Source organism: Theobroma cacao, chromosome 6 (assembly GCF_053813885.1).
Source record: "Theobroma cacao isolate CCN51 chromosome 6, ASM5381388v1, whole genome shotgun sequence".
Classification (NCBI taxonomy): domain Eukaryota; kingdom Viridiplantae; phylum Streptophyta; class Magnoliopsida; order Malvales; family Malvaceae; genus Theobroma; species Theobroma cacao.
In genome coordinates this window covers 5,558,509-5,570,317 of record NC_142644.1, presented here as the reverse complement: position 1 = coordinate 5,570,317, position 11,809 = coordinate 5,558,509, and positions in this window count along the sequence as shown.

Genomic DNA, 11,809 nt, shown 5'->3' with positions numbered 1-11,809 from the left:
GGGACATTAAGTCAATTTGGGTGCAATTGAGGTATAGAAACTGAAAAAAATTAATTTTGAGTTTAAACGGACGCGTATATCGATTTTTCGGGTAAAAGATCGAAATAGGCTAACACTCCATTTAGGCAAAAATTTAGACATTTTTGCATTCCATATCAAACATTAGTAGTCTAAATTAGTTTAATTTCAATTTAGTACCAATGTGGTGAATTTATCGATTTTGTACTGTGTCAAGGTGGTGAGTCCTCCGATAAAGGCAAGAAAATTGCACCCGAGGACCAATAGTTTGAGTACTTCAAAAATCCCCACTCTAGACACGGTGAGTAACCTTACCATCATTTTAATTATCTAAAGTATGTTTTTATTCGGTTTTCGTGAATTTTATGAAAATGAGTTCAAATGGTAAATTTTTATATTTTGTAAACAAAATGAGTTTAAATGAAAATATTTTATAAATTGTCTTGAAACGAAATAACGATTTTGAAAATAGAGTAATTGGAGACCACTAATATGTTGTAAATTTAAAATTGAATTAATGGCTTATGTTATTGTATTGGCATGACTGGCTGGGCTGTGTTTTTTATGAATTGTATGAATTGCTTTATTTTACCCTTGCAGGCTGGGTAGTAATATATTAGCTCTGTCATGCTGTCAAAATTTTATTGTATGGTGGGTTTGACCTGCTGCAGTGGACTGGGTTCTGTGGACTAGCCTATTAGAGGGGCACGGAATCCTGTTATATTTTTACCTCGGTTGGAGAGGCGAGTAGGGTAACTCCCGAGGTATAACTTTAAAGTTCACTTCACGCCAAACCACCACGTGAAGGGGAACTCGGCCAACGCCAAGGAACAGCTATGTTTTCAAAATAAAAACACGACTTTCTAATAGCCTGGGTTGACTTAGTTGGGATAGCCCTCGGCCAAGGTATCCCAGATAACTGAGTATGATAATAATTTTTGGCATGAGCCAAGCTTTTTAAGAAATTCATAAGCCATACTGATTACTTGCTTTAAATAAATTGATTTCATTTGGTTGAAATAAGTTGAAAGATGATAAATTACAGTTTGATGAAATGTTTTAATAGTCTCTTTTTACTCGACTTTAGATATTTTGAGTGATGTTTGTTTACTCACTGGGATTTTATAATCTCACCACCCTTATTTTCACCCATTTCAGGCTCAGAATAGATTGTAGATAACTGATATCGACGAGGATTACAGTTGAACTTGCCACATCCAAAGACTTCAGGTTCATTTCTTTTGATACTTTTGGTCATTCGTGGGCTCACGTGTCACTGTAAATTAAATTCTATACTTTGATTATCTATATTACGGTATGTAAGAATTTATTTTGCTTTTACGCTATAAAAATTATTTATGCAGTGTTCTTAAAATATCGTTTTATGTGAAAATTGAATATTTTATTTAATATTTTTATTTTATTATAACAGTCATAATTTCATTTTAAACGAATGTTTTAGACATCCAAAATTATTTTTGATTATGAAATATGTGTTTTCCACTTACATACTATATTTTTAGATGATTTTGAGATTTTTGGGATAAATGACCAAAATACCCCTGTGAGACGAAAATTATTATTTTATTTGTTTAAGTTGGAAACAGTTTAAAATCTTTTAGAATGTGGTATTTGGAAACAGTTACCCACAGGGGAAATGAAAAGCTGATATTAAAGTCTTGCGAGGTTCCGCTTGACATTCTGGGTAATGAATGTCGATCGAGACGTCGCGACGGTTGTAACGGGCTCGATGGGAGTTCCGGGTCGTGACAATTGCCAACTATCCAATCATGCCCGATTTATCATAAGCCAATCAATTTAAACAATCGAATTGCAACAATTAACAGTCTCTGTATACTTTATTTTTCAAAATTATTATTAATTTCAAAATAATTTATAAATTAATTTCATTGAAACACATTTATTCATAAAACATGAAAATTTACCTTTTTTAATCCCTTTTTCCATAGAATTCATTAAATCATCTAAAAATCACCCTAGATAATTAAAATGACAGTAAGTTTACTCACAATGTCTAGAGTGCAGATTCTCGAAATACTCAGACTATTGGTCCTCAGGTGTAATTCCCTTACCTTTATCGGAGGACTCACCACCTTGACATAGTACAAAATCGAGAAATTCACCACATTTGTAATAAATTGAAATTAAACTAATTTAAACTACTAATGCGTGATATGGAATGCAAAAATGCACTGGTAACTATCTAAACCCGATATTAGCCTAATTCGTCTTATCACCCGATTAAATTACTAACACGTCCAATTTAATCCCAAATTACTCCATTTCTTTTCTAATACCTCAATTCACCAAACATTATTCAAATAACACCAATTTCAGCATCAAAACCTTCCTATTTCTTCATGAAAAAATTCAGCCATTTTCTTACCATTATTCATCATTTTCTAAGCCATTTCTCTTGAAATAATAACAATCCATCTCCCACACATATCAAGGAAGATTCGGCCAATGAAGATTCATGAGGAAAATGGATTCTTTTCTTGTTGTTTTGCTTCTAAATATGCTAAACTAACTAAAAACACTAACATAACTTAAAATCAAATCAATCCTACATCTTTCTCTCTCCATACCCATTTTGATCAGCCATGAATTCATCATGAAAACATGTAATTTAACCATGAAAAATAAGGAGAAATGCTTAAGGAAAATAGATTTGAAGTTTAAATTGAAAAATCTTACCTTTTTCACTTATTGTCCTTGATTTTCCACACTTTTTCTCTTCAAATTCCCCACCTAGGGTTTGCTCTCTTCTTTTTTCCCTTTGTTATTGGTGTGGCCGAATATTTGGAGAGAAATGAGGGGTTTATAGGCTGATTTTTATAGAAAATATTAAAATATTCTAAGCTTGACACATGGCATGTTTCCATTGGTCCATTTTTAAAACTTTAAAAATTTTAAACCTTTTTATCTCTACCACATGATTAGTCAAAGGTCAAAATGAGGATAAGGGAAGACCATGTGCTGGACAAATATCTTGGTGGTGGAAAATTATTGTGTTGCTCCTAGGATGGTAAAATTACCATTTTACCCCTATGCTCCGAAAGATACCAAGATTACAATTTTTCATTTCTCAACTTCAAATTATGTTCTAAATAGTCAATCTTGATCAATCTTAGTCAAAAATTTTATTCAACACTCACATCTTAACTTCAGGTGACAAAATGACCATTTTACCCCTAGATTATGAAAATTCCAATTTGACTCCAAATTGATCCTCGAACTCCGAATCACCATATTAAATCATTCCTGGACTGTAAAATTTTCAATTTCACCCTAAAATTTCTATTCAATCTAGTTCGAGGCTTAAATCAACTTTGTTGTATCTCTAGGTACAACAACGACTTTTGTAAATTTTTTAGGACTCTCCTAGCATGCAAACATGTTATCCATCGCATGTATGTCATGACAAATATTTTATAAGGTCAGGCTTTACACAAAACTTCTTACTTACTCAAATTGAGTACTACAAAATTCAAATTTCAATTCAACCTTATTTGTTATAACTCAAATTCGAACAAAACAAATTTAAATATTGATTAAGTTCAATCTAAATAGTAACTTAATTCAATTACAACTTTAAACTTTTACTCTTAACCTTTATTTTGTGCATGCAAACTTTTTCTGAAGGGTTTATTGCTTGCATGTTTGTGCCACAACTCAAACAATGAGTGTTAATCATTAAAAAAAAGGATAAAATACCTTAACTTTTCGAAGTTTTAGTCATAATTTCACACGGGTCTATTAGAATTCGAATAGACAGTCTGCCTCATACGTGTAAACGGCATTAACGAGCAAATGTAAAATATTTAAAATAGCCTTCTTATTTTTCCACTCTTTTTCACTATTTTTCTTTCTCTTAGATTGGCTGACAGTGCTCCCTTACACTAGATGGACATCCCGCAACCGGATTTGGTTGTGAAATGCCAAACCCAGCTAGATCTCCCCAAAAAGAGCATGATGTCGATGCTCCTTCAAGGAATGTGAAACTAGGGTGCACTTTGGGAGCACGAGATAGGGAGCACCGATGTTCCTTAGCTTCGAGAGTGCGATCTAGCCAGATCTAATGCTCCCTGACCAAATCCAATTGGGAGGTGATCGGCCAGTGAGAGATAGAGTATGGGGAATTTTTTTTGAATAGAAGAGAAAAAAATTTTAAAAATGAAAAATTATAATCTATATAGTGTGGTAATTTTTAAAATTAGTGAAGGGTAAAACTATCCAAAAAATATTATTACATCATCAAATAAACAGAAATATTAATGATTAACAAACGATTGGACTTATGTGTTTAGCAAAAGATATGGTTATCCATTTCGAGACAGACTATCCATTTTGAATAGTAATAGACCCGTATGAAATTATGACTAAAACTTAGAGGGGTCAGAGTATTTTACCCTTAAAAACATTAGAATTGCTATGTAGATTTATGGTATGTAATTCTATTAAATGTTTTATGCTTTTTTTACAATAAAATTTAGTAAATTAATATACTAACATTACTTAAACAAACTTTTAGAGTTTAAAATTTTCATTTTTGGTATATAAATAAATAATTCTAAATTTATTTGAAAATTGACCCAATTACTTATTCGCTTCTATCTTCTATATTACCTAAATAGGTAAAAAGATAAATAATAGTAGACTTTTGACTTGTAAAAAAATAATTTTTGAAACAATAAAAAGTAAATGATAAGAGATAAGTAAAGAAAATATTGGCCAAACTATAGCATCCCAAGCTTAAATTCTTTTTGTTCGATAGCTTTTTAGTTTAAATTAGTACATTTCAAAATATTTAAATTAAAACCATACATTAAGTTAAAATCAGAAATTTATTATCTTCCTTGACAAGGCAATGGAGTCAAATAAGAGTCAACTAGATCAAAGAAATTGAGCTTTATTTTGACTTCAAAAAGTAATTAAATTATTGGAGTTCAATTCAATTAGACTCAATTATCATCAATTTATTTAAGTTTGAAACTCATTTTAAGCTTAAACTCAAATTTGAAATTCAAATTCAAATAAAATTATATATAATATAGGATTATTAAAAAATTAAAAATTTTGATAAAACTCTCTACTTACTTAAATTGAGTATTACAAAATTCAAACTCGATTCAACTTGATTTATTATTAAAGCAACTCGAAGTCTAACAAAATAAATTCAAATATTGATTGAGTTCAATCCATATAGTAACTTGATTCAATTACAACTTTATGCTTTTTCCCTTAAGTTGTATTCCAATGTTTGGTTGGTAGGAATAGTTTTAAGAATAGCTAAGGAAGAAGTGATAAATGACAAGAATACCCTTTTATTATATATTTAATTTTTAAATTAAAATATTTATTATTTAAATAATTTATTAAAAATATTAATAAGTTGTTATTTGAATTTTATACGATTAGTTGTTTTAATTAATAAAATGTTAACAATTTATATTCATTTAAAATATTAATAATTTATAATTAAAACATTAGCATCATTATTTTATTTTATTCTTTATTTTTAAAATATTAAAATATTACGAATTTATAATTAAAATTTGAAATGAGCATGATGGGAGAACTAAAATTCTTCCTTGGTCTACAAATCAAATAATGTGAGGATTGAATATTCATTAACCAAGAGAAGTATACCAAAGATATGTTGAAAAAGTTTTATGTGATGAATATGAAATCAATTAGAACTCCTATTAGCCCCTTCACAAAACTTGATAAAGATGATAAAAGAAATGTTGAAAAAGTTCAGTGTGATGAATATGAAATCAATTAGGACTCTTATTAGCCCCTCCACAAAACTTGACAAAAATGATAAAGGGAAGGGTGTGGACTAAAAGCTCTATAGAGATATGATTGGTTCACTTCTTTATTTGACTTGAAGTAGGCCTGATACCTTATTTAGTGTATGCCTATGTGCAAGATTCCAATCATGTCCCAAGGAATCACATTTGATTGTTGTGGAAAGGATTCTTAAATATCTTTTGGATACTCAAAGCTTCGACTTATGGTATCCAAAAAGTTCATCTTTTAATCTTTTTGGCTACTGTAATGCTGATTTTGTTGCTGGTAAAACTAATCGGAAAAGCACTAGTGATACTTATCAATTCCTTGGAAACATGCTTGTGTCTTGGTCTTGCAAGAAACAAAATTCTGTTACTCTATCAATTACTGAAGCTGGATAAATATCATTAAATAGTTGTTGTGCACAAATTTTATGGATTAGGCAATAACTAAATGATTTTGGAAAGACTATGCATAAAGTCCTCATTTATTGTGATAATATGAGTACCATAAATATGTCCAAAAATCCTGTTCAACACTCTATTACCAAGCACATTGAAATTAGACATCATTTCATCAGACGAATCCTCACCTTTATCTAATTCATATTAGAACCTTTTAGATGATGCCAAAAAGGGAGAAAAATGAAAAGACAGAAAAATAGGATTACGAAGTAAAGCTGATAGGAATGATGACCTCAATCCTTAAATTATGCTTTTATTGTCTTTACTTTAGTATGCCTTTTTATGATGAATAATGGTTGTGTGGTTTATATGTTTTGTGATGAACAATGTTGAACAATGGTTGTGTGGTTTATATGTTTTATGATAGGGTTATGTGCTAAACTATGTTTATATGGGTTATGTGGCTTATGTTGTGCTAAGTTTTTATATTTTTAGGTTGAACTTATACTGAATGGTTGAATATTGAATGTATACATACATATATGTACATATATGCTCCTGTGTTCAAATGGTTTTATGTTGGATAATTTTATTAGAGCATATATTTAAGGGGAGCACATACTGATGGGGAGCAATCCTCAAAACTGCACAAAATATTCTTTTCATTTACAAACATTGCACTCTTAATCCAGGGGTGCTTTATCATCATAAAAAAAGGGAGAGAATGTTGACTCTATATGTTTTTTATGATAACAAAACATTCTTCATTCATTAATAATTAACTTCACTATTTATGTGTACAGGATTTAATCTTATACCCCTAACAAAGTTGTTAATTAAAGTAAGTCAATGAGCTTTCTAAGTTTAATGAAGAGTTAATCAATTAAGAAGAAAAGAGCAAATAATGAATGAAAACAAAACCCTAATAATTGATTATCAAGGGACCTTAATCAGCTAAGGCATGGCTGTGTGATATGTTGAAGCAAAACAGAAATATGATAATCAGTTAAGAGGTCTGGTTAATCGGTTAGCGCACAAGGTACTACTATCTTCAAGTGCCAAAAATAAGTTTGAAAATATAGTCGACCATTGAAGGAAGCCAAAATGGAGAAGTTTAAAATTCGAAGATCTTCGAGTCGATTAAAGCTGGTTTTAAATGGTTATGGTTGAAAGAAGAAAAGCTTTAATCAGTCAAGGGAAGACCTAACCAGTTAAAGGAAATCTATTGAAAAAGAAAAGTTTGAAGATAGAAAACTCTCAATCGGTTAGAGCCTCCTATAATCGGCCAGAGCAAAAAACGTAGTAGCAAAATAGTACAAGGTAGAGAAGCTGTAAAAGGTTAGAATTACTTGTAACCGATTAGCTGAAGTTTGTCTGCTTGTTTGAATTTAAACACTAGAGGACAAAATAACAGCTAGAAGTGCATCAAAGTTATTTCTTACGGCTAAAAACTGTCTCAAACAGTCAAAGAAGTAGATTTGAAGAGAAAAAAGCTAATTTGAGCAAAAAGCCAAATATTCTTCACTAAAAACACTTGTTCCTCATTCTAAATCCAAAAAAGTTGTTTGAGCTTGATTGTAATTTGTCCAAACTTATAAAGGTACTTAGGTGTATTTTTTTTTCTTCTCTTTTTTGGGAAATTAAAGTGTGGGAAGCACTCTAAAGATTGTCGTAAGGCATTAGAGCTTGTGTTAGAAGCTCACTTTGTAAAAGCTTGGTGGAAGCTGTTAATTCCACTGGTTTAGTGAAGTTAGGTTGAAAATCTTTAATTAAGAGATCAAGGTAGTAGATGTAGGTCAAGGGGATCGAACCACTATAAATACTCTTGCATTGTCCACTTCTCTTTACCCTTCCTTACTTGGTGTCTTGTAATTCTAACAAATTCTAGTCATTCCCTTCATCTAGTTGATTAAGTGCTCTCTAAGCTCTAAAAGGTTAAACAGAAAATTTTTAATACTATTCATCCCCCATCTAGCATTCCAACAAGACCAATAGGGAAGCGTTTGATCGACCCTTCTCGCGACTTGCACCAGTGTTGCCACCAACATCGTCGGCTTTTAATGGTTGAGGCAATGTAGAGAGAGAAGGAGAGAGGAAGAAGATTAGTGGAGAAAAAAAAAACTTAAGAAATGAAAATATTTTATATTATATAGTAGTAATTTTTGAAATTGGAGAGGGTATTTTTGTCTAATTAAAATTTTTTTCTATTCCCACTAGCTCGAAATAACCATTACTAAGAAGAGGCTTGGTATTGGCTGTTTAAAGCTCTCTTAGAATGGCCATTTCCATCCAACCAAACATAGTCTTTGGTTGGTAAGTGGCATAGGGGAGGAATGGTGTAGATTTATGGTATGTAACTCTATTAAATGTTTTATGTTTTTTCTTTTACAATAAGATTTAGTAAATTAAAATACTAACATCACATAAACAAACTTTTAGAGTTTAAAATTTTCACTGTTGGTATATAAATTAATAATTCTAAATTTATTTGAAATTTTATCCAATTACTTACTTTTTTTCTGCTTTCTAATTACCTAAATAGCTAAAAAGATAAAAAAGAGTAGACTTTTGTCTTGTAAAAAAATAATATTTGAAAAAATAAAAAGTAAATAATAAAAGATAAGTAGAGAAAATATTGGCCAAATTATAGCACCCTGAGCTTAAATTTGTTTTGATCGATAGCTTTTTGGGTTTAAATTAGTAAATTTCAAAATATTTAAATTAAAATCATGCATTAAGTTAAAATCATAAATTGATTATCTTCCCTGACAAGGTAATGGTGCCTAGTAAGAGTCGACTCGATTAAAGAAATTGAGCTTTGTTTCGACTTATTTGAGTTCAATTCAATTAGACTCAATTTTCATTAATTTAGTTAAGTTTGAAACTCATCTCGAATTCAAAATTAAAATTCAAACATAAAACATTAATTCTAATTCAAGTTCAAAGTGGTTTTAGAGGTTGCAAACAAATTCAGAGCTCCAAAATATATACATCATCGTTACAGAAAATTATTATAGGAGCTATGCGGTTTTACCCAAAAAATTTATAGGCAGTTTGGATAGGGAGTTGACAATATGCAATTTATTCTGTCAACATCAATCCAAAAATATTCATACAACACTCAATCCGTCAACCTATATAAATAAAAAGATTTCTTTAAAGGTTGAGAGATTCTCAACATCCTTTATTTGCCATTGTCTTGGATTAAAAGAAAATATGAAAGCAAGAAATAGTAAGTTCTAATTTCCATTCTAGTAAAAGTAAAAGAAGAGAAAATATAAAATTACAACTCTAAAAATAGAATAGTGAAGCACCAAAAACAATAAAACCTAGAAAGATTAAAGATTAAGCTTAGCCAATAAATTTGCAACCAAACAAACAAACAAAAAATGAAATAGAAATGAATAATGTTACTTTTCAATTTCTATAGAATAAAACAGTAAGTAAAATCAAATAATACTCATCCAAAATTCTATATGCAATGAATAAGACCATAAATATTCATAATATATATAACTATTAACTTCAACAATAATATGGGCAACCTCATTTGGCTCTCAAAATAGATAGGAGAAAGAACAAAATTTGCATGAAAAAACCAAAATGGTTTGTAAACTTAACCAAACAACATAGAACTACTATCAAACATATTCAAGCTCAATAGCTTAATAATCAAACAAAACTTGGTAATAAAAATTTTTAAAGCAAGAAGCCAAAACAAAACTTACTTTTGTTTTTCTCTCAAAATACATTAAAAAACCAATAAAAATTGCAGCACATGGGTTGTATAGATCTCTAACTCAAACAAACAATACAGCAAAATAACAAAATATATATAGCAATCAAAGAGAAATTAACAAAAGAAAGTAATTTTCTATTTCTATGCAACAAAATAAAAAATGAAATCACAGAAGAATATTGAGAGAGCACATATAAAAGTTATATTATTTGGCAAGCTAAAACTTTATTACAGGAATAAATATAATGATCAACACATAAAATACAACAATGCATTAATCATGACAAACAAAATTATCAACTAATAATCACCAAATGAATCATCAAAGCAAAAATGTAGAAGCAAAAAAAGAATAGAAAAAGAAAAAACTCGAACCAATCCAAATATATTAGTTAAACATAAAAGCGAAAAAAAAATCAAGTTTTTTTTTCATCAACCCTAAAAAATAAATTAAATTAATGATGCAAACAATGATGATAATTGAAAGCAAATGAAAGTCATAAACCAATAATAATAATAATAATAATAATAAAAGCGTAATGAATGAAGTAATAAAAAAATATGATGGCATGGTTTCACAATAGAATAATATCATGAACTTATTTTAACCATTAAAAAACAAATGAGTGAATGTATCGTGGCCAAAGGTAGGATGATTAAAAAGGAACTTATGCATTCCTTAAACAGGTTCTAACTTTTTCACATTCAAGGGACATGTACATATGACAAAGCTTTTGTTTGGATTGCCAATTATTTGCATGATTTGGCCATGGAAAAAGAAAAAGCGAGATTTCCTAGTTATGGACAAATAGTTCTTCAAAGACCCATACTTCAAAGATTTAGAACAATCACTCTAGAAATAGCAATCCAATGGACTGAACAATAGTAAGATTAAAAAGGAACTTTAGTAAGATAATTAAAAGAAAAATTAGTTGAATTTGGGATGGTATTTGAAAAATTAGGAATGTCTATTTCATTTTGTTCCTCTAAATCCTCGCATGAAGTTTCTAGTTATTCAATTTTTTTACAGTGGAGAGATAGAATATCTTAAAAATGTTTCGTTTCCCTTACCTCAATAACAAATAAAAGACAGTAATCTGCAACTGAAGGATGAACTGGCAAGAATAAAAATCTTTTTTCAAATTTTTTGTGTGTCTAGTCATAAGGACTGAATTAAACAAAAATTTAGAATACAAAATTAAATTAAACAACATTGTGGAGTGCAGAGACTGGATTGAATAAAGATCTGTCATATAAGAACTAAATTGGGTACTTTTATTTATCTTTTGTTTACCATTCCATTTGTATAACAACTGTAGTTTACACATTAGAGATCATCTAAAAGATTAGTGAAAAGGTTGATCATCAACTTATATGTAAGGATTTAGGGTTTAGGGTTTAGAGTTTATGGAAAGAAAAAACTTACATGTAAGGATTCATTTTTCTTATTATATATGTTCATGAATCCTCCATTAATGTAAGCTTTTGCTGGCTAGACTTAAATAATTGTATATCTTTCTCATAATTGGAAGTGCATTCGGCACAGCAACTGAGCTTGTCATGCTTTTCTTTGTTAGCAAATGACTTTGTTTCGAGCCTTTGAAATGGGTTTTGAGCGAAAGTCATCCTTGAATCATGGACAAAGCAAAATCACAATATCAAAATTAATTTGCTATAAAAATTTGCCCTAAAATATAGTACATGCAAGGAGGCAACTATGTATATACACTCCATTATGAAATATTCTTTTGTAATTTCCAAACAAAGTTTTCAATAATTTGAGAATTTGGATGTTATCCATATGTATGACCTTCATTTCATTTAAAGATTC